Here is a 22920-nt window from a genome sequence, read left to right as displayed (position 1 = left end):
ACTGATGGAGAGGCTCAGTTATAAGGCTCTTAGCTACTTCACAGGAAAAGCAAGTAGAGTAAAGTTAGGAACCCAGGTTCTGAGGTACCTCAGCAGACCAAGATGGTGGGGAATCACTTCTTTGGTGACTGGAGGTGTGAGGGACTTGTCTGCAATGGAGAGTAGGTTTTTAGGGGATATCAGAAATCTTAGATACTTAATCAAACAGACATAATGTTGAGCTTTGGAAGGGGAGAGTAGGTATTCTTTGTTTCCTAGAAAGTTAAGACATTGAATAGCATGTTGCAGTTACAGCCCGAGTAAAGGGGTGCATATTAGAGGTCATCTACATATTGGATTAAGCAGCTGGGAGACAGGTTGTGAGAAAGAGGGCCACAGCATAGCTGAAACACTGGAGACTATCTCAGAACCCCTGGGAGAGGATAGTTCAAGAAAGCTGAGATGCTGTTCTAGTGTCAGGGTCCTCCCCAGTGAAGGCCAAGGGATCATGTGAATCTGAGTGAAGAAATAATCAAGAAAGTGCCTTTATGGCCTAAAACAGTCAGTGAGAAGAGGAGAGGCAATCTGAGAAGGTAGATTAAGTATTAGGCACCACTGGATGGATAGGAAGGTCCTGGAGCAATAAATAATAATCATCAGGTTTTAGGACAAGCAAGGTAGAAGAGTTATAGGGCAAACAAGTGGACTTGAGAAGACTTTATTAAGAAGGCATTGTATGATAGGTTTTAACCAAGCCTTCTCAGTGTTTTACAGATATTGTATTGAAAGTGACAATGGTGTGGTGTCCCAGAATAGGATCTTAGTGAGGATGACAGGAAGCCACCAAGGAGAGGAGTTGTCCCACACTTTTGGGTCAATAAGGGAGGCCAGAAGAGAATAGGCTGAAGCATTTGTGTCAGCTGGTAGATGAGGAGACTCTTCAAAGGCTAAAATGACATGGAGGATTCCAGAAAGAGTTTCTTTAAAAGAAATATGTAATTTAGCCATGATATTCCTGCCAGTAATGGTTAGGCAACTAGGCATAATAAAGAAGATGTAAGTGATCAAATGAGCCCAGAAGGAACAGAAGAGAAATCCTGTAGCCCCAGGCTGGTGAGACTAGTTATCAACACACACCAAAGAGAATGGAGAATGTTAAATGCTACCAGAGTAAGCAAGAAGTAGATCAAGTTGAGCCTAAGAATCTATTAAAAGTGATAGAGACTTACCTACTACCTTGCCAGTCATCCTGGGCTACTCCATGGTAATCTAGAAGGCTTCCTTGGTGGCAGAGGTCCCAGGAAAGCATCAGTCTTTGGTAGCCAGGCCAAGAAGAACCAAGAGGTTTTCATGTGGAGGAGAAACTTAGAGGAACTGACCTACCTTGGCTAGGAGGAGTATGGCAGTTGACTCTCATTGTCTACAGTCTGGGCAAGGTCCTAGTGGGTAATGTGTGGGAGCAGCTATATGAGCAGTGAGGAGTGTTGCCACACTTGAAGCAAACTCGTTTGAATCTGTGGTGTCCTGTCTTCTTTGGAGGTAACCTTAGGCTGATGCTGAAACTGGTATTTCTGTGTGTCAGAGGAGTGCCTCTTCCCAACCCCTCCCTCCATTAAACTCCTTAACTGCCAGCATCAACAGGCCTCCCTGAGAAGATCATTATAACTTTAGGAATTTACACCTCAGTAATCAAACATACATTGTTCATGAGTCTTATTTTCTATAAGCAAAATTTATGGTTCTATTCTCATCTGCTTTTTTTTTAGTCTATGGACAAAAATTATCATACAAATCCATCTTTATCCAATGTATCTAGCAGTCTAGTGTTGTCTCCTTAGTCTAAGGAAAATAAAATAAAACAAACAATCTTGGAGGCCTGGTGTGGCCTCTTTGGTCTAATAAAAAGTTTGTTTTCCTAAATAAGAGTTGAATCCTAGTAATATATATGGTATGTTGGAGCAAATTAATATTAGACAAACACACATATTTACTACTGACCCTTTTGTTACAAGTTTTAAGCTAACTTTTTTTCTGTTTGGGATTTTACAATTTCTTTAAACCATACCCAAATGATCTTATAAATTCTAAGATTAAAAAAATGTTTAATTTCAACAAAAATGTCCAGGAAAAAGACAAGAAGGGCTACTCAGAGATTTAAACACCTGTGGTTACACTTTGCCATTTGTAACCTCTATTCAAAATAGTTTACCTCTTATGTATTTCATTCTCATGAGTAAAGTGTCTTTTTATTCTGGAATATTCTGCTGTGCTCTCCATTTCCATGTCATAGAGTCAGATGTATCCCCCCAACCCTGGACAGAGACTTTGGAGGAAACTTTTAAACATACACATTTGGATCTAGTGCAGACCAAATACCAACTCCAGAGACACTTTCTAGTAGAGTAGAATTGCATGTGACAATATTTCAATATTATCTATACACAAGGGTCTGGACATCTGTAAGGATGAACACAATGATCAGAAGGAGAAAAAAGAAGGCTTAGAGATAAGCAGTTTTTGAGAGTGAGAGTAGAGAGAGTTAGAGACAAGGGATTTGCAGATAATTTATTTCTGCAGTAGCAGAAGATGTTATAATCCATGAGAATTTAGAAATCCGGTGTTTTTTTTTTTTCCTTTTCTGCCACTAAGACTGATTATCTCATTCATATTGAGGCCAAGACTTTGGAAGTAAGATAGCACACTTCAATGGAACCTATGAATCTGAGAAGAAAAGAGATTAGAGAAGGCAGGTGAGGAGTCACTGAGTCTAATTCTGAATGAAAGATTCATGGTTAGAGACAAAGGAGGAGGGAAAGAAGACAGAGATTTTCCAGGATCAGAGCAAGGAGCAGGTGGGAGAGACTTAGGAAAAGGAGTCAAAAATAGGAACCTCACAGGAGGGAGGATTTCAATAGCACAGGAATGGAGACACAAAAAGAGAGAAGGTTATGTGCCACGGTGACAGAATCTCACTCTGAAGCAATCCCAAGCAGATCGAGATTTGTCCGAGAGAGATGCTCTTAATCACAACGGAGAGGCATTTTGTACTTGAATCCAGTGAGTGGCAAGAGCCAGCAGAAGCAAATGAGCCACACTCAGGAGGCTCAAAGTCAGCATTTTGGTTCAGTTAGGAGGGACATGGCCCTTTGAAAGGGGCCCATTGTTCTCCCTATGTTCTCCATCAAATGTAAACTAGGATACAGTGAAAAATAGCAAAATGGACCACTCCATGGGTAGAAGAAAGGTTTATTGAGGGATCAAACTGTCAAAGCTATCTGGGGTAAGGGGTAGAGAGAATCAAAATGACAGAGAAGCAAGTGGATTTTATAGGACAGTAGCAGGGTGGGGGCCTTTGACTTGATACAGACTGTTGGGGTTGACCCAGAACTAGATGCCCTTGATCAAGGTAATTTACCTTAGGCATGAATCCATGGAGGTTCCAGGTAGGTTCAGGGAGGCTCTTGGGAAACAGAAACCTGCTTTTGAGCATCTGTTTACCCAGTTACCATCCTTCTGTTTACCAGGTCAAAGCCCTTCTGTTTAGGACATGGTCACCAGCACTGCGATCTGGGGGCCTGCTGTGAGCCTAGTGCAACCTAGCAGTGCTTTAGGAAACTTTTGGCTGAAGGCATGCAATCAAATGAAAAGAAAGTATTGATCCAAGATTGAGGAAGAGTTTCCTCTGGGGAGACTGCCAAGAAGGTGTTTATGTTGAAGAAAATAAGTTAATAAAAAAGAAAGAAGCCCCAGATATTTAGCAATGAGACAATATAATTTTGTGACCAGGAACCCAGGGAGAGACCTCTGTTGGGCATTCAGTGAGTAGAGAGGGGTTCTAATAAGAAGGAAGATAATAAGAATGGGAGAAAGTATTTCACCTTTTATGTTTAATTTGTCTCGACATAGCAAGTAAAGTTGTCTACAGAAAGAAAAGGGGTGGAAGCTAAGTAGAATGCTCTGTGCAATTGGGGTGTAGAGCATCATATTTAGGGGCCACTAAGTTTAACCTAGAAAGGCAGGGAGGATTTAAGTACTAAGTGTTGTGTAATAGCAATTCAGTTACTTCTTGCTTTTGCCTGGATATTATGTTTTGTAATTGATCTAACTTCCATCTAGACATGGGAAATGTACCACCATTTGACTCTCTGAACAATGAAATATGCTCAGGTTTAATTAATTAATTTTGTTCCCTTGGAAACCATCCTCTTGGCATCATCCCAGCCCATTCCTATGGACAGGTAGACTCCCACAGTATCTTGTCTTGGTTTTTGATGGGGTAAAGAGACTAGTGGAGGTGTGCATATGGAGTAAAAACATCTCAAAAAGTGAAAATCATGTAGAAACCATTTAGTAGAAAACTATAATTTCAAATAAATTTCTGACAATTTGTGTACTCTTGCCTAAATGGAGCTCTTGGCTCAGATATTGTGGTGGTCTAAATGAGAATGGCCCCCATAGGCTCATAAAATTGAAAGCTTGATCTCCAGTTGGTAGAAATGTTTGGGAAGGATTAGAAGGTACAGTGTTGTTAGAGGAGGTGCATCTATTGGGGTGGGCTTTGAGGTTTCAAAAGCCCACACTATTCCCAGTTAACTCTGTGCCTTGTGCTTGTAGATTGGGATGTGAGTTTCTGGCTACTGCTCCAGCACCAGGCCTGCCTACTGTCATGGTCCCCACTGTAACATTTATCGACTAGCCTTCTTGAACTGTGAATCACAAATTAAATGCTTTTTTTATAATACACCTTGCTCATGGTGTCTCATCATAGTGATAGAAAAGTAGCTAAGAAAGGTGTGAAGCCACAGGGTATTCTTCTTTGTTATTAGCCAGGATCCTCCAGATTAGAGTCACCCTGCTTTCTAGCTTCCACACTGAAGTCTGCTGAGAAGTGACAACTGATCTTTACACTTTCCACTTGTCATGTGTCTAGAATATCAGCAAGTATCAGATACCAATGAAGGGATCACAGGGGCCTCTGCACAGTACTGCCCAATCTTATTTCTGGCTCTCTAATATCTAGAACTTCTCTCATGGGCAGCACGGTTTGAAAATCTCTCAAACCAAGCTGGGGAGACAACTCAGTAAAGCACTTGCCAAGTGCTCTGTCTCTGTCTTTGTCTCTCTTCTCTCTTCTCCTTTCCTCTATCTCTCCCCCACCCTCTCCTCTTTCTCTTTCTCTTCTCTCTCTGCTCACCCCCATATACACACCCTTCCCCATTTTGACTTCTCTGGCCTCAATCCTTGGAGCCAGAGCAGCTTCCCAATAAATATGCCCTATGTAATGTAATAATAATAATAATAATAATAATAATAATAATAATAATAATAGCACTTGCCAAGCAAGTAGCATATTCACATTCAATCCTCAGAACGTACATAAAAATCTGGGTGTCATAGTGTACACTTGTAATCCCAGCACTGGGGATGCAGGAAGAGGTGGATTGCTGGTCTCAGCAGCTAGTAATCCTAGCTGAATCAAGAAGCCACCACACAGTGAAGAGGCTCTCTCAAAAATTAAGGTCGAAAGCACCTGAAATATGACACCCCACAACTCTGACTTACATGTATATGCATGTGTAAATGTACATGTCTGTGCTGGGTGTGTGCATGTGTGTGTCCCATAAACTAATGTATGGGGAACTTTTCATGGTGGCACCATTAAGCAAGGAGCAAAGTTTTGACCATGAACTTTCACTGGCCGTTAGCCCAAGTTCTCAGTACACCATTCAAACCCAGTTTAGCGAAAGGACCACAGTGAAGAGCACCATGGTTTGTGTATCAAGAGTTGTAAAGACCTGAAGAAGGAAAAAATGCAAGATGTGCCAAGGCTACTTTGAAGAAAATTATGATGGAAGTGTTTGTTAAGATTTCTGATAAATAAAATACCACTGGTATGGCATATTTGTGAATTTGAGCTACTTCAGGCCAATCTTCTGAAGAACCCCACATGTGCTTCCCAGCTGACCCATATCTCTAAATCATCTGCTAGAGATCGCTCAGATAGTGAGAGCATTCTCCAGGATGAGGGCAGGAAGCAAATCACTGTGTGAAATGCACCGTAACCAAGGGATTGTCAGATATATGGCATTAGATAGCCATTGGCTGTTTTTATTTCTATAGTAATTGTGGGATGAAAAGAATTAGTGACTATATTAGTGACTATATATATCTCAACTGCCCAAGAAAACACTAAAAACATCAGAAAACACCTTACCAATACTATGAAAAGTAATTTCTCCAATTTAAATTCTACAGTCTTTGAATTGAAAACCCTATAGAAATCAGAGTCCATATTCTATAAGAAAAGGAAAACCAACTATTCATCTAGTTGGTAACAGATGAGTGTGTGATAGAAGGCTACTCATCCCTAACAATATCTGTCAACCTGCCATGATGCAGTATTTGCTGTCAATTTTGTGATTTGTATCAAATTATGGAAAAATAAAATTTTAATAAATTCTGCAGATAATTTCATAACCACTAAGATTATACCTTTGAAATATTCAGGTGAAAATCAGTATTTATCTCACGCAAATAAAGCTTGGGAAACAATACTTCATTATGTTTGACTTGAAGTAGACATAAAAATCTGGGTGTCATAAAGAAGAGATGGGCAATGCCTCCCTGCTGTTCATGAAGAAGCAATGCGGACTTGATGCACAGAAGCCATGTTCTTTAAACAATCACTCAAGCTAAGTGCTCTCAGAAAAGTAGTTGATGTCTCGTAATGACCCCTGGCTAGCTTCTCTTACTCATTTTAACTAATCAAGTCGGTCTCAGCACGTCTCCCTCCAGGCTGTCCGCAAAGGAGTAAAACAAAGAAGCAGGTTACATAGCTCCCAAGCCACCCCTCCACTGTGCGATGCATTGGATGCTCTGCCTACTAAAGTCAGCTGCATTTGAAACTCTACCCTGCAAAGATAGGGAAACTAATGAGATCCATGGCCATGGCATTGATCCTCCTGTCTGTGTCCGCAGCTGTTCCTCTCGAGTTCCCTGAAATCACAGCCTGGGAGCAGGATAGGCTGTGAGCATATCATGGCTTGCTCTTGCCAAGGTCACCACACGCTAGGCTGCAGCTTCCTTGTTAAAGCTCTGAGCTGCTATTCTATCATGTGTTTGTGAGAGGATCTGGAAAAGTGTGGGGCTACACTGAAAAAGCCCAAGCTGGAGATACAATTTTGAGGCAGATTTTATGCTAACAATGATTCTGTTTGATTTGTTTGCATCAAGTCTTTTTCCAAGACACTCTCAATCCAGAATCACAGACTTCCCAGCAGTGGAGAGGGCAGAGTGGGCTGCATTTCCTGAAGAATTACCACATGCCAGTGTAGAGAGCGTCACATCGCATCACAGTCACTTCATTCTATGAACCCAACTAGGCGGGACATCCTTCATTTGGCTGGATGACAGCTTCCACTGACTTCCTAAATATGAGAGCTGTTTTAAGTTCATATCTCTTGAGGACACTGGCAAATGACTCCTGACACTGGGACATTTTTTTTTTAAATGTATCCAGGGAATGTGTCAGCAAGCTGGGTACATTCATCTGTCAAAACTATTCCACACATAAAAGGCAAGCCAGAACCTAAGTGCCCCTCAGCCTGCAACCAGGCACTCTTGATAAGCATGTGCCAGCCCAGGACAGTGCAGCCACAGACTTTCATAACTGCCTAGCACATCTCTACTGGAAAATGTAAAACTCATAGACTCCAGACACTGGTGGTTTGGAGAAATTTCTTTAAAGCTTTCTGGCTTCAAGTCACATTCTCAGTGGTTGTCCTATTCTGACAGACAGGGTACTTGAGTGATTATAACATCCTATGTCCTATGGCCCATTCTACATATCTGCTCTCTCCCGCAGCCCACAGACAGGGTTGTAAGCAGCTGACAAGATGGCAATCTTCCGTAGTTGCTGCCATAATCTTCCATCTACAGCTGACATGTTTATTCTTGGACATTTAGACCGTGGCCCAGAAAGCCACGGAGGAAAGCTGGTTATAAATGTTAGATTTGATTGGGAGCGACATTCCAAAATAAACATGCCCAAGTGCAGCCTAGCATTCTTCTGGGCACCCATGCTGCATGGGTTTCCTTCACACAGCCAGAAGGCACATGAACACACACAGGATATTCCTTTCACAATCCCAGCAGGGCAGGCGTAACTGCAATCCGGTAAAGGCAAAGAGAATGAAGCAGGCATCAATCAGAGCAGATGTCATCTGAGTCAGCAGGGACGTGAGTGAGGAAGGTATTAAAGCCCCATCTTTCAGCCTCAGAAAAGAGTATCTTTATACACACAGAGAAATGTTAGTCCTGGGAGATCAGCTGGGAGGTCTCTTTAAATCCCCTCAGTTCTTTGATGAGAAATGAAAGGAATGAGTAGAATTGCTAGGACGTTATTAAAGAGTGGTGGGCATGAAGAGAAATGATTGCTGCTCAGAAAATCCAAGCAAACAAAGATAAACTAGAGAAAAAAATGGGAAAGGAGGGTGGTTTTAGGGGCATATCTTGCAAGCTCAAGGAGAAGAAAGAGAAGCAAGGGAAGCATGAGAGGCAAGTGCAGTGAGAAAGTGGGACAAATAAGTAGATCAGCTTTAAAAATGAAAAGAAATTTCTAAACGACTGATTTCATCTACATCACCCTGGACATGGGATGACCTGGCAAAATGCTGAACCTCTATACACAGGGAGAGATTCTAGCGAGGCTACACAGGCAGAATCACAAAATGCACAATATTGAATGATGGAGCCGTATTTTCCTGCCTGGAGTTAAATGTTAGCTCTCTCATCCTATACAAAGAAACAGGTGGTGCCCCTCAGCCACACACAGGCCAGACCACCAGAGCACTCTGATTAGGTAGCAAGAGCCACCCATGTCGTGTCCAACTTGTGACAGGTCTGTGATGTTCGCTCTACCGTAAGCTGGCAAGTTATCCTGACATGATTACAGGATTGTTCTGAAAAACAGGAGACTCTGGAGTCAAAGACAAACAATGCTGTTGTGTGCAGTAAAAACAATAGACACCACGTTAGTTGTACCAGTTCCCCAAGGCCCAGTCCACACTGGAGCATGGAGAGATAAATGCTACTCATGTCTACCCCGAGTGACATTGTAGGAGAGAAGCTCTGTACTTGGGGTGTTCAGTGTTTCTATGGTAAGCTGAGGCAAGGCTGATTTGGGTGCAAGGATTCACACATGTCTTAAGCTTGTGCAGGTCCTGTGCATGATGTCACCGTTTCTGGGTGTTCCTTTGCCCTGTTGTGTCTGGAAAGTGTTGTTCCTTTAAAAGTATCTTCCATTTGTAGCTCTTAGAATTTTTCTTCCCCTTCTTCTACATAGATCCCTGAGCCCTGAAGATTAAAGGGTGTGGTAAAGACATACCATTTGCAACTGAACACTTCCAATCTCTATACATTGTCAAGTTATAAGTCTCTGATGTAAGTCATTACCGTCTACTGAAGGAAGAGCTTCATGGATGAGCACTGAGTGATACACTGATCTATGGGTATATCCATGCACCATTACAAGTTGCTTTATTGTTATGTTTACTTAGCATAATAATAATAGTATATTTTCTTCAAGTACCCATGAAAAAATATAGTCTTAGATTCTTGGCCTTGTTAACAGTATCAGGTATGGGTTCCACAGTATGGGCCTTAAATTCAATCAAAAATTGGATAGTTATTCCCCTAACATTTGTGCCACTATTGGCACCCATGGGTATACCATTTAGGTAGATTTTTATTATAGTTAACAGGGGGGGGGAAGCTGGGCGACATTGATGATTACTTTTCCTTCCTGGTAGTGGGTATAGCACATTCTAGCACTATGAGTCCTAGTCAGAAGATGTGTAGCACTAGATAGTCTTCTCCATGCTCTAAACCCTAAGCATGTGGTATCTTCAGCCATAGGGTCTTACCATCAAGTTGTAGATCACAACCAATAGCATTGTCAGTAGGCTGTAGTTTCTGGAGGGTCAATGGGACCCCTTTGGCCAACAACTCAAAAAGCTATAGCTGTACCCTGACACTAGGGATTTTACTTGGTATCTTTGGTTTTCATACATCCCACTATTGAAATTAGAAACACCCAGGTGCTAAAAGAACATTTAAAAGTTTGTGTTGTTGTTGGTTTTTGGTTTTTTGTTTGTTTGTTTGTTTTGGGATTTTTTTTCCAAGACAGGGTTTCTCTGTGTAGCCTTGACTGTCCTGGAACTCACTCTGTAGACCAGGCTGGCCTCGAACTCAGAAATCCACCTGTCTCTTCCTCCCAAGTGCTGGATTAAGGGTGTGTGCCACTACTGCCCAGCTAAAAGGTTGTTTTTTTTTTTTTAAATACAAATGAAAAGTTGTTTTTTTTTAATGACAGCTCTAGTTAATAAAAAATTTAGATAGTAGCTACTCTATTTATGAAAATTAAAACACCAGTATCTCTCATATACCCCCAAAATAAATTATTATTGATTTCTCCTTACTCCAGGGTAGTAGACACCCTAGCCATATCATTGGGCAGTATTGGAGAAGGTGGACTAGAAGCCTGGGGATTTCATCCTTGCCTTATGGTGATGAGCCCATTCTATTGCAGTATCTGTGCATATCCTGTGGAGGATAGAGTTCCTCCCCAACACCGTGTCTGTCAGATAAGTCTTCATCTTTTACTGATTATATCAAGATGAAATTAACCCTACTACTCATGTGTTGGGACACTTGGCCCACAGTTAGTGCTGCTATTTGGGGATGTTAAGGAGCCTTTGAAGGTTGAGACTTGCTGGAGGAAGTAACTCACTGTTAGTACCCAGAGTCTCTCTCTCTCTCTCTCTCTCTCTCTCTCTCTCTCTCTCTCTCTCTCTCTCTCTCTCTCTCTCTCTCTGTCTCTTTCTCTCTCTCTGCCTGCTCTCCAGCACCATTTCTGCCTACATGCCTCCAAGCTTCCTGCCATAGTAAAAATGAACTAAACATCTGAAACTATAAGCAAGCCCTCAATTAAATGCTTTCATTCATAAGAGTTGCCTTGGTCATGGTGTCTCTTTATGGCAGTAGAACAGTAAGACAGAAGCTTGTCCAAGGGAGCAAGGTATTGCTGTGGCAGGCCTGAGCATGCTGCTTGTCATTGTAGGACTTTAGATTAGGATAACAGTTCAATGCTTTAAGTATGGATTAACGGGCTAGCTCGTAGGGGCATGGAAGACAGTGGTGCTGAGAGCAATGGAGATTATATAGCCAGGTTCAAGAAGTTTTAGAAGAGAATATTAGTCAGTGGCCTGGAGACTGTTCTTATGTTATTTTGGCAAAGTGTGTGGCTGCCTTCTGTTCTTGTCCAAGAAATCTGCCTGAGGCTAAATTGAAGAGCTTTGGGTTAATGGTGTTGGCAGAGGGATTTCAAGACAGCCTAGTATTTACTCTGTCAGATGGTTATTGGTGGCACTCTTATGTCGATCTATAATATAAAATAGCAAACCAAGCAATAAAAAATACAAAATGTACAATTTGAGGTGAAATGGAACACCAGAAAGTGTAGTGGAGCTAAGTCAGGAGACAGACATTATGGGACTATCCCAAATGGCAGCCTGTAAGCTAGCCTAATAAATCATTATAAGTATGTGTGCATGTGTTTGTGTGTGTTTGTGTGTTTGTATGTGTGTATGTATACACACATTTATGTGTGTATAAAACAAGCCATGTATTTTATTATATATCTAATCATATATAATAAATCATATGTATGTATATGCATATAAAATCATTACAAATGAAATATAATGAATATGTATACCCAGTGTATCAATTCTGTTCCTATATAGAACCCTGCTAATATAAATGGAAAGTTGTCTAACATGGAACCAATACATGGATCATGATGGAAGATTCTTTGTTGGCGTGTGAGAGAACCTACATGTGATTTCCTTTTCTAAAGCCCATAAGAGAGTCCCAGTGCTCTGATGAACTAGATTGGTCTCTGAGGTCACAAATTTGAATGGAAGAACAGAATTCTAAGAAAAGTTGAACAAACTTGAAGGCAATGCAATGGGGTGAGTTTTGCAGCATGGAGCGCCCCTCACCCCTCATGGCAGTAAACTTTACCATTCTACCCCGGCTACTTAATACATCCTTGCTAATATGTTAATTTTGCTGGCAACAGTAGAGAGAATAATATAGAATCTTTTTGTTTTGCTTTGTTGGTTTGTGTCAGCACTACCTAAATGTTGGTTTCTCTATTCAAACTCTCACATTATTCAAATGATTCCAAAACTCTTGAAACTAAACAGAGCTCGCTCCCACAGCTGATAGGAAAGGGCCTTTGTGTGTCACATGGATACATGTTTACATGTCCAACCTTAATACAGCTTCCAAAATCTGAATCTCATCTCACTTAATGGGTTGATTCATGAATGTCTATTTTCAGAGCCACATAGAATTATTTCATGTAAGTAAACATATTAGGTACACTACAGGTGTGCATAAATAGAGGTTTAACCTAAACAAGGAAGTGATCAACTTACTTTTTTAGATATGGTGGCTAAGGGTGACTGTTTTGAAGATTTACATATGATACATAACTATATCTCAAATATATAGGATTACCTGTAGAAAAATAATTACAATGCATTGTGGAAAGAAACAGTTATTGGAGAGTATAGATCTGGGCTAGGCCTACTTTTTCATTTATAAGTGTACAGACGTCTTTAAACCCATATTTTCCATCTGCTAAGTATGCATGTGTGTGTACACATGAGTGTGTGCAAATGTGTGCCTGTGTGTGCACATGTGCATGTATGTATATATATGTGTATGTAAACACAAGTGGTACTAATGTGAATTCAGTATGCTAAGTAAATTAGCTTGCTTTTCTCATAAAAACCCTCTTAATAAGCATGTTTCTCATATAGTAACAAATATTATAAACAAGATTTGAAGCCATTAAAATGATCCCAAGCAACCAGACACAGCCTGTGTAGGTTGGAATCTAAGTCTCATGGATTGCTCTCATGAGCTGTGGTCCTCTCTGCTGCTTTTCCCATCCGTGGTTTAATTTCTCAGATCCAATGTGATACATCCATAAACCACCCTTCTAATGCCTGGCATATAGTGGCCACCCATACTCAGCAATGTTATAGGTACAATTAACAGCATTCATATTATATATGAATATTATATGTATGTATATATTTATACACACATAATATTCCTAATGCTTTCTGCAAAGAGTTGATGCCTATGCTTATCAAATGACAATAGTTCTTGCAAAGCTTATCTCTTTCAAGGGGCAAACCCACACATGTCCTTTCTAACCTGCCCTGACACAATTTATTCTCACCATTGAATGCTGGTCTTGACCTATTTTACATTTCCTCTCATTCCAGCTTTTTAAAAGCACTTCACATTCCAGCTCAGTGCAGAGAGGCACTGCTTTCCCATTAGACATTTAGATCTCTAAGGGCAGTGACATTGCTTTATTTGCCCTTCCCTCCCCAGAGCTGTGCACAACATTGAGCAGAATCACACACAATGAATATGTGTGGAATGGATAGAGTAACCCAGTTTGGGTTTTAAAAATCATCATTGTTTGATAAAACCCAAGGGTTTCTACTCCAAAGAAAATCTGTAGAAGTGAGTAAGCTACATAGATCCAGGCAAACCTTCCGCGCAGCTTGGAGAGCAAATGCCATCCTGAGAAAGAAGGCAGTGGTACCCAGTGTCTGGCGGCTTCTCCACGAGGTGACTAAAAGATGCAGACTTCCAAGCCCTGTCGCTTTGCACTAAGGTTAATGGAAAGCAAGCAGTCCAGATAGCATCGATCAGAGAAGGTCAATTCCTGACTCCTCTGCTCAGTTTGTTGTGTAAAATGTCCACAGCCAGCAAGTTGGGCTCAAAATGAAAAGTATAGTGAAGATAACCCATACAACAGGAAATTAGCAATGGAAACAAAAAAATCCAAAAGATATTTTCAGAATCCAATCTGCTCCTGAAAATTGAAATGCAGCTACAGCCTATATGCAAATTAGGTCACCTGCAGCCCTGGCCCATGGGCTTGGATTCATCTTCCATGGCATATGTATGCCCACTTCTGTCACCTGTTTGTTCCATCTGAATCACTTTCATTAATAGATCGGTCAGGCTGTGTCTACATTGTAAGGGAATTTTTATACTAGGTATGGATGTAAAGGGGCCAGGTATTGGATTGATAGAGCATTCCTGTTTCTGGGGAAGTTGGGAGCTGGGGTAAGGTGGGCAGGAGGGAATGGCTGCCCACTGAGGTTTCCCCTACTGGCTCAGCCATGGCCCTAGGAGGTCAGTGTCATTTCCTATATTGTTTATCAGTTTTACACACAAGTTAATCCCAAATGCAGATCCAACTTTGACCAGCACTAGTCTGGACAGTGGAAGCCACCTTCAAACGGCCACTCCTTCAGATTCAACATTGACAAGTCTTCACATACTAATGCTCCATCCATCTTGGAATGCCACAATTCCTAATTACAGCTGATGTAAAGAAAAAAAGTAACAAAGCATGTGCATTTCACTTGTCTAAGATTAGTTTATTGGAAAAGGATCAAAAACCAAAAAGTTGTACATTTATTTTTTTAAACAAAGAGTTGACCAATGCATAAGCCTATTTCCAAGGAATTGAAGCCTTTTTATTTATTTTCTATAGATCAGTGTGCATATTATTAACAAGCCCAAGGCAACAGTTCAGAGGTTAGAAATAAGTACAAGAAACAAAATCCAAGTGCAATTCATACAAATGTATGTAAGTAGAACTTAGCTTTCAACTTCACAGTGGAATCTTAAATCAGAAGTCAGTGATTTAAGATATTTTTGTGATTATAGGTTCTAGTCTGACAAAATAAAGGGAGTAAAATTCCTGGACCAGAAAAGCCCCTGTTAGCATTTCTTGGCATACGTTATAGAGAGTGTTGTCAAGATCAGAGATGGAGATTAAGAATTCCACATGCAGGATATAATCACAAAGAATAAGGTGTGGCTTTCAATTCTACACCCTAAGGTATAAGAAATTACCTAAATAATTGTACAGACAGAAGCCAATGGTTTGTAGCCACTATTGGGCCAGCTCCAGGTGAGGCTGTCAGTAAAAGCCTAGATTCCCATATAGCATAACAATGCTACTTGTGTACCAATGATTTCATAATTCTAATTATCCTAATGGCCCACTTTGCCACATCCATAGTAAATGCATCATACACCTAAACCCTGTCAATATCTTCTTAAGGGTTCTTTTCATAAGCTTGTTCTCATGTTTGTTTATCTACTTTTATTTGTGATGCTGAGGATGGAGCCCAGGACCTTATGCACACTAGGCTAGTTCTGCACCAACAGGCTTCCTTGGCTCTGGGGTTTATGCATTTGTGAAATATATCCATGTTTTGACACATGTGTATTAGTGAAAGATCAAACAGTATATTGCTTCCAATCTCCACGTATTAATTACTGTGCTATTGCTGTGAAGAGACACGATGACCAAAGCAACTTATAAAAGAAAGGACTTCACCTTGCCTAAAGTTTCAGAGGATTAGTTCATGATCATCATGGCAGGGGCATGGTATAAGGCAGGCATGGCACTGGAGTGGTATATCCTGAACGAAAATCCTAAAGCAGGGAAAAAAGAGAGATTAGGACTGGTGTGGATTTTGAACCTTTAAAGTCCACACCCAGTGATACACCTCCTTCAACAAGGCCACACCTCTGGATCCTTCCAAAATAGTCCACCAAGTGTGACCCTCCTCCAGCTAAGAGCTGGTTCTTTTAGACCTTGCCTTTCCATAAATAGCCACGCCTTTCTCTAAGCTCCTGCAAATAGCCACGCCTCTCTCCTACCTCCTGCTAATAGCCATGCCTCTCTCACAGTTCCTGTTATGCCGGAAGTACCATCTCCAGAGACTGAAGCTGAAGATGCTGATTGAGCCATGAATTGCTGACAGACTGGGGGAGGGATTTTTTTCTACCTACCTGCTTGAAACAAAGAGAGTTCATTAATGATGGAGGACTGAAAGCACACCATGTCTCTGTTTCATTTTTTAACCCCTTCCCGCATTCTGGTTCCCTTAAATTTTTACAGGCTCTAACTCCCATTCCAGAAGACCTGTTTGTGTGTGGCTGCAGACACATTCATATATATAAGCCTATGGTCCCATTCTCATTTCAACTACCACATTCCATAATATCTTTTTCTGTATACTTTGAAATATATAACATAATAGTGCATTGTCCCTCACTGTGCAAAAAAATACCAGAAGTTGTTCCTACATTATGGCAGAAAATAATTCACAATATATATGTGATAGGGTATCGATATTAAGAAGTGAATATATTAGAGACACAATAGTAAAAAATAATAGTAAAATTAATTAGCTTGTTGTTAAATGGGCAAGAGACCTGAAGAGACACTTTTCTAGAAGATAATTAAATGGCCACCAAGCATGAAAATAATCTTCAGTATTGCTATATAACAGTACTGTGGTGAAATATCTGAGGAAATTAGCTTTTAAAGAGAAGAAAAGACTGGGTGAGCTAATGCTTTGGGCCTCTGTCCAGCTACTACATCATGTCTCAAGCATGCAATGGAAGAGACCACACACTTCATGACCAAGAAGATGAAGAGAAAACATACTATGGTTCTAGGGCATGCATCTAGCTCCTTCCATCTGGCCTACTTCCTACAGGCCAGCAAGCTCTTCTCAAGAGCACTCACTGAACGGTCCCTTAGCACAGAGGACTTTGAGGGCTGCGTGATAACTCAGTAAGAGCTGTCACAAACATTCAGGAAAATAGGCAGTGGCTATTACCTGGGGTTTAAGGCATTCAAACATCTACTACAGTAGTTAACTAATATTGAGCTAGTTAACAAGACACACGAACCAGCAGTTGGGTATTGGTCCTATACATCATCATTGGAGAAAGTCAGATAGCAATGCTGTCTGTTTTATGCCGAACCCCAACTTGCACACGCACACGGATTCTTGAGCATGGCTCCCAGTGAAAAATGGATGGAAAGGCAAGCAGAGGATCCTAATTGTGGGAATCCACATTCCAGCCAGAAGGAGGAGGGAAAGGCCTGGCTTTGTGCTCCCCAAACTGCCACGATAACACAAGACAGCAGTCAGCTGAGGAGCATTGGGGATGAGGAAGATGAGGGGACATGACAATAAATTTTAGCTCACAGGCTACACCCTGTATTTTAAAAGCACCAAATAATACTATTGTGCCAAAGAATTAAACTGATAGAGGAACTGAAGATTATGTAGAAATATTGTATCACATTAATTTTCCCAATTTCCATAATACCACTGACATCAAAATGATGAGTATTCAGTGTTTAATGAGGAAGAAGGAAAGTAAGGCAGTGGAGAAGTAGCACGCAGGCTTCAACTATCATTTCTTTCACTAGAAGGTTATTTTGACAGAAACTGGCAAGTGTTTCTTTCAGAAAGTCTTCAAGTATGACTTTCAGAAAGTTTCCTACTTTATCAATACTATTTCCTACATGCTGAAAATTCTTTATTACTAAGTGCGGACTTTTAAGACCTATGTAAATATCTCCATTTCAGAAAGAAAGTCTAGGGACAAGGCATCAGGAGTCTCTTTCCCCATTCAATGTGGAATGCTGACTGGCTTGCTCTGGTACAGGTAAGGAGATGCACTAAGCTCTTTTATTTTTTTAAGATTTATTTATTTTAATGTTTACATGTGTGAGTAATTTTCCTGTGCATACATAAAACCCTATGAGAACAAATATCATTCTAAGTCAAGGAATAAACTGACTACAGATACATCCTTATATTAAATTGCTAAATATACAAATATAATAATTTTTATTAGATTTTTTTATTTACATTTCAAATGTTCTCCCCTTTCCTGGATTCCACTCTGAAAAATCCCCTATTCCCTCCCTCCTCCCCCTGCTTACCAACCCACCTTCTCCTGCTTCCTGGCCCTGGCATTCCCCTAGCCTGGTTGCTGGGGAGGGGCAGGCATTTTTCTATGGTGGTATGGATGCTAGAAGGTTGTTCATGTTCTAGTGGATGGCATGAAACTCATGAGCATGCAGGCACTAACTAGATTCAGTAAGTTATTAGAAATGGAGGAGGGACCAGAGGTAGGAGGAACATGTGCTGGGAGATAGAAGAGGGAGGGAGGTTAGAGGTAGATATGAGCAAGATACATTGCATGCATGTATGAAATTGTCAAAGACATAAAACTATTCTAAAAGCACAAATAGAAAGAGACTAAAATCTATGCTGACATTGAACAGCTTTCAGTAAATCTTCTTGAATGAACACAGGTGCAATTACCATATACCAGGCAATTCCCTCTGAAGTAATTTATTTTTTAAAATATGTTTTATATTTATTTATTTAGTGTGAGGGAGCATTGTTTGGAGCACAAGTATCGAGGTCAGTGACAATTTTCAGGAGTCTGCTCTTTCCTTCTACCATGTAGGTCTTGCGGCTCAAACTCAGGTCATCAAACTTAGTGGTAAATGCCTTTACCCACTGAAAAAACTCACTGAGCCCAAATTAGTATTTCTTAAAAAGTACATTCAAGAGAAGATACTTGTATGATGTTGAATTCCCTTTATTTGGCAATACAGTTGCCAAATGCCACTCACTACCATGAAAAGACGTTGAGCAACCTTAACTGATGTCCTTCTGTGCTCCAATGACATGAGAATGCACAGATTGGTTTGCATGACTGCTCTATGGAGTTTATAGGTTAGTAAAGGCTAACATAACTCTAGCAAAGAATACTCTAACCCTCGGAGAACTTGGCGATGACTTTGCAGAGACTACATCAAGAGAAGAGGGTCTTCAGCTAAGCGTAGAATAAGAGCTAATCCAGTTACAAGCAGAACCTGAGGTAACAAACAGTAGACCACAGAGAGGGAAATGGCCATGAGGCTTCATGCGAGAGAGCCTAACATCAGGGATCTAGGGAGGGGAAGAGAAATAAAGTTAAGATGGCTGATGATATTCACAGCAGTTCTGACACAAAACGTTCAGCAGAACCTGAAGGATCTTTGAGAGGGGGGTTTAGGAAAATAGCATTTATCATTGTACAGAGATATTGAGGAACAAGGTCACCTGGCACAGTGAAGCAAGGGGAGGAGAGTTGAAGCATCCTTTCTGGACTATAGCCTGGGAATGGACAGCAGCCTGGGAATGGACAGCAGAGGCAGATCTGCTGAGAGGCAGGATGCACCTGTCTACCTAGACACAGCCTGAATGAGAGAGCTATACAAATGAGCACCCATCTCTCTCTCACCTGCCTCCTAATCACCTGCCAGAACATTGCTTTAGCTAAATATGGCCAGAGAAACCCAGGCAATGTGGTCTGAAGTTGGTCTCCTGGTGTTGGAAAGACAAGTGCTGGGAGCGATGCTGTTGGGAATCTACAATCTATCCATACTACTATCACAGAAGCCAAAATGCTAAGAAGGAACAGTCTCCAGCCTATGGTTCTGCAGGCTGGGGCCTCAGAACCATGGCAAAGGATCTGCTGAGGGCCTTAGTGCTATGACACAGCACATCAGGGGGCATCACAGGGCGAGAGAGAAGCAGGGGTACGCCAACAAAACTCTCTCTTTTATAATAGAACCGTTAGTGTTTCACATGGGACCTCATCCTCATGAATCATCTAACTATCTCTGAAGACACCACTCCACTTCCAATAGCCATGTGGATTAGAACATTATTTCCAACATAGAATTTTGGATATGTTCAAACCATAGCAAAGGACAACTGGAGAATGATTAGCACCCAGGTGACAAATGGAGAGTAACCAGTTACAGGTGACCCTCAAAGCAAGACTCAATCAGGAAACTGCAGGTGATCTATTTAGTGGTCATTGCGGACATTATCTTGGGGAGGAAGAGAAGAACCAGCTATACGTGCTGTCATAGACGAGGCACTCCATTAGAAAGTAGACAGTGTAAAAGTTCTTTCTCTATGTCATACAAGCATGGATGAGAAACAGAAAAAGAAAATGATTTGCAGACTGCAGTGAACAGCCACTGGAAGGATTGTTTGCATCCATAGCTCTGTGAGGGTGACATGTTGGATGGTGCAGTATACAACCTGTGCAATTGAATGTGGAGGCCTTGCCAAATCATTACCTAAATTGTGAGGGCATCTCAGATACAGGACCAAGATGAAGTATGTTCTATAAAGATTTTTTGTGATCTATAATCCTCACACATAACTTAATGAAGAAATAAGCCATCCCCTAAACTGGCATGCCCTTTCCATCATTAACCATCCTATAAGATATGCTCTGTCCAGAATGTTCTGATAAATTCAATTTTTATGAAACAGCGCAGCAATGATCCACATATTATAAGAGTATGTTAGTAACATTGCTTTTGCACAGAAATCTTTCTAGTTTGTTTCCTCTGACTTAAAAAAAAAATAAAGTTGGAGACTCATCCTCTAAATCACCACAGCCTAGAATAAGGCCATGCTCTGCCCAAATATCTCAAACAATGTCTAGCTATGACAGTCAGTCTTGACTCTCAACTTTACAGACCCTAGAATCACATAGGAGGCAAGCCTCTTGGTGTCCCTCAGAGACTTATAAATTAGGTTAACCAAGGTAAAAAGGCCTGCTCATTGTGGGTAGGTATTCACATATGGGCTGGGGTCCTAGACTAGGTAAAAAGAGAAAGCCAGGTGAACATTCACTGGTGATGCAGTGTGAGAAGTTGCCTCAGGCCCCTACCATCATGACTTCCTCACTGTAAAGGCATGCAACCCCAAACTGTGAGCCAAAACAAGCCCTTAGTCCCTTAAGTTGCTTTTGGTGGGGTATTATATTACAGCAGTAAGAAAATTAGCAAACATCAGGTTTAAAACAACAACAAAGCTCCCTAGCAGTTACTTTGAACAAAAACAACAGAAGACAGTTGTCCCATTAAAGCCATACAGATACAATTGCCCTGTTAATGTAACAGAACATTTAAGCTTCACGGTCAATGGGATTTGCAATTCCCTAGGTGGCGCACCTCTGGGGATGTCCAGGAGGTGAGTGTTTCTAGAAATGATTGACTGAGGAGGGAAGACCCATTCTGACTGTGGTTGCTACCTTGCTTGTGCTGGATCTCCTGATTTCATGATGGGGAACAAGTGAACTGAGTGCAAGCATTTTCCTCTACCAGCTTCTAGACATTGGATGTAGCATGCCTCTCACTCTGCCACCATTTTTTCCTATCACTGTGGACTACATCCTTAGATGGAGAGCCTAATATATGTGTGTATGCATATGTATGAGTGAACCCTCTGTACTCTACCATGCTTCCTCACTGAAAAGATGGAGTGGAGCTCTGAAGAGCAATCATGAAGGAGTAAACTAGGGAGGACAGGACATCTACCTACTTGCATGAGACTGGTTATTCATCTTGAACAGCCTACATCTCTGCCATGTTATCTGAGTCTTCTCCAAGCCTGGCTTCCAGTCACTTCAACTCAGCCTCATGCAGCTCTCACTGGTGGCCCTTCCTTGAGGCTCCAGAGCTGATAGAATAATAACTCCGAGATATTTCAGTCTTCTAATTGCCAACACCACAAACTTAGAACTCCTTTGAGTGCAGCTTTGGTTGTATGGGGTTTTCTATAAAATAGAAACCCTCGGTATTGTGAACTGAGTATATGGAGTCCCCTCAAAATTCCCATGCTGAACTCCTGCTCTGGGAGCTGACAAGAGGTGGAGTGATGATGTCATGCAGGTCCCCCTGCTATTGGTATCCTTCTAAGAGAGGTCAGTGGGTGCTCTATAGTGAGTATCCCAGCAGACCCTCAGCCTCCAGGATGTTATGTAAGCCCCTCAGTTTATGGGAATTTACTATACCAGCCTAGACTGACCAAAGACTGAACCTGAGGGCTTCAAGCGCAGAAAGGCTTCTGAACTCTAGAACATTCTAAAAAGTTCATTCTTTCAATGAATCCTCCTTGAATGGATCTCAAGCCAATTGCCTGGGATAGAAACATCACACCATGTGCATTAGGTTCAAACCTAGACGTGTAGGGACAGTATTGCCGTGCGCTAGTATGAACTGGGATCTGCTGTAGTATGCAGAGGGAAGAAAAATCAGACCTGCGTGGTGTTCCAGGGCAGGTGGGAGAAGAACAAAGGCATGCTGCCCAGGATGGACAAGAGCTGGCAGGTGTCAAGAAAAGCCTATGGGTCTGGAGAAAAGGCTCTTCTGTGAAGATGGTGAGGCCTTTGAGAGGTCAGAGGCTTTAGGGAATGGGACTATAAACAAAGCCAATGCCCTCCTGAAGATTTCAGCAAACTGACAGAGGAAGCCACCAGATTCCTACCCAAGTGTTCTTTCTGTGTCAATTACCATGAAGTTGACCTTGTAAAAAGTCACCAGCTGACAGCGAAAGGGGCCAGGTCCCTAGCAGCACAACACTGCAAATAGTCACCATTCATTTCTAAGTCCCAAGAGCTCAGGGGAGGCTCTATGTCTTGACTTAACATATTTGAAAATATATACAGATACATACTATTAATTATTTAATAAATTTAAATCTCATTTGGCTTCCCAGTGTGGCTTCATAACTATGAGTAGGTGTAAGAGACCACATGACTGGAATGACAGGACCCTCAGGTAAGGTATGTTCCTTCCTGATTCTATGATTTTTATTTTTAAATTATTTTTAAACAAATTCTTCAAATGCATGTGAGGGGTGTGTATGTGTGTGTGCTTTATGACTTTGTGACTCTGCCTCAGAACTCTTGGAATGGCACAGAGAGGGTCCATTATACTGAGGCCCTTTGCAGGTGGGCATCCTCCAAAGCCTGTCCTCTCACTTCTCCTGAGATGTGAAGGAGCTGAGCATGGCTATGGATTGACTGATGGCTCTTACATCTCAGACCCTAGAGCACTCATCTCAAAGTCCTCACTATAGCAGCTAAGCATCAGGA

The 22920-nt window shown here is 41.3% G+C and overlaps 1 long non-coding RNA gene across 1 annotated transcript in view; it reads left to right on the top strand.

Moving 5' to 3' along the window:
- The window catches only part of LOC116085125, a 93145-nt gene that overhangs the window by 64512 nt on the left and 5713 nt on the right, over positions 1-22920 (top strand). The window contains exon 2 of the long non-coding RNA XR_004116432.1: positions 17547-17625. This is a non-coding gene — a long non-coding RNA (uncharacterized LOC116085125). The remainder of the gene's footprint in view (positions 1-17546; positions 17626-22920) is intronic.

The sequence above is a fragment of the Mastomys coucha genome, unplaced genomic scaffold (genome assembly GCF_008632895.1).
Source record: "Mastomys coucha isolate ucsf_1 unplaced genomic scaffold, UCSF_Mcou_1 pScaffold9, whole genome shotgun sequence".
In the NCBI taxonomy this organism is placed as follows: domain Eukaryota; kingdom Metazoa; phylum Chordata; class Mammalia; order Rodentia; family Muridae; genus Mastomys; species Mastomys coucha.
The sequence above is the reverse complement of the archived record's forward strand: the minus strand, read 5'-3'. Positions and strand labels throughout refer to the sequence as shown.